We start from the raw sequence: 1,538 nt of genomic DNA, 5'->3' as shown, positions 1-1,538 counted from the left end.
TTTCGTAGCCATATGCTACATAGTTTAACAGGTTTATTATAATTTTTTTTGAATTCGAGGTCAGCAGTTCATTGAATATAATACATACAACACAGTGCTATAAAGTACAACTTTTTTATGCAATCGTAAAAACCCCGATATGGGCGCGATACCAACGCTTAATTATAGTAAGTTGGCTTTTCCACGCGGCCACGCCCAGCTGCACCTCGTTCCCTTATAGCTATAGAAAGCTATAGAATTTTACTGAGCATTTGTATGCTCTTAATCAGATGATTATCTTAATCGAGCCAGTCTCGATTCTGGTATGCAAATTATTTCTCAGGATATGGTCAATGTTTGTTCTGAAAATGTGGAAACGCTCTTACAAAATCCTTTCAAAATAATTTGGCTTACTTGAATTTTGAATTTCTAAACTGGCGGCAACCCCCCTCAAAAATATTTTACAAAAAAAGCTTTATTAAACTTCTCTCATCTGATACCCATATTAAAATATTTTGTTTAACTTGTAAATTCAGTCGCGTGGGATTCGACACTTTGTTCAAGCCAGTATCCTCTCCTTCTAAGAAGGCTAGAAATTTGACGATTTGCCAACTTGCGTATCATTCTAAACGCATTCGCAAGGTATCGCAATTGAATTGAATTGCCCTAACCTTTCTACCTGCAGTTCTCTTACGTTACATACGTCAAAGTCAAATGTGTACTCCAAACTCCCATCGTTCCTGGCGCTCGCTCGGGTGGTCGCCTGCTTTTTTTTGATTCCCTATACGTCATTGTCCTTATTTTTTGTTTAAAAAAGGTCGAAATTAGTCGGACAAAATGCAACTCAATTTCAAAGAAAACTCGCGCACTTAGTACGTGACTGAGAAAATCAAACTTAGAGTCGCAGAAAGAGAAAGCGAAAGCGAAAGCGAACGGCTTTGACTCTTTTCAGGAGTGGCGGACACCTGTCAATGATGTGGGAAGCGTTCGGAAAGTAACCGCAGGGTCGGATTTGCTCCGCAGAGGCGTTAGTCTCTTTAACTCCCTTTATCGATCCCATGTAGCTTGTGTATGTTTATTTTCTTCAGGAGCGTAACATTCCTCTCCGTACCAGTTGTTCTTACGGGCTTTCTAAATTCCAAAAACTTCTTCGGCGGCGGTACTTAGTAAGCGAAAAATGTTAGATAGAGAGAGATAGAGAGAGTATGAGAGTCGATTGGTGCATTTGCTGGCAGCTTTTTGATCCGAGTCGATGTTTGATCCTCAAATCGTACGTACCTACAAAAGACTGGAATTTCTTGGCTGCCGTCTATCATAAAATGATCGATTTATTGTAACATCATGAGATTTGTACAGCTGTGTATTTAGCTCGATGAATCCGTTTATGTTGGAACCTAAAGCTACAGACTTCTAGGTATCGGATGAAGTCGATTCTTCCCGTTGGGGGGAGCAGTGGTCCCCTATTCGCTCATTCTAGCGTTGAAACTCTTCACATTTCCCTATTAAGTTAAGCTTGCAGACATACTTATAACTAAATATGTATACATACGTGACAAACG

Source organism: Rhagoletis pomonella, unplaced genomic scaffold (assembly GCF_013731165.1).
Source record: "Rhagoletis pomonella isolate Grant_MI unplaced genomic scaffold, Rhpom_1.0 Rhpom_scaffold_00007, whole genome shotgun sequence".
Taxonomy (NCBI): domain Eukaryota; kingdom Metazoa; phylum Arthropoda; class Insecta; order Diptera; family Tephritidae; genus Rhagoletis; species Rhagoletis pomonella.
The sequence above is the reverse complement of the archived record's forward strand: the minus strand, read 5'-3'. Positions refer to the sequence as shown.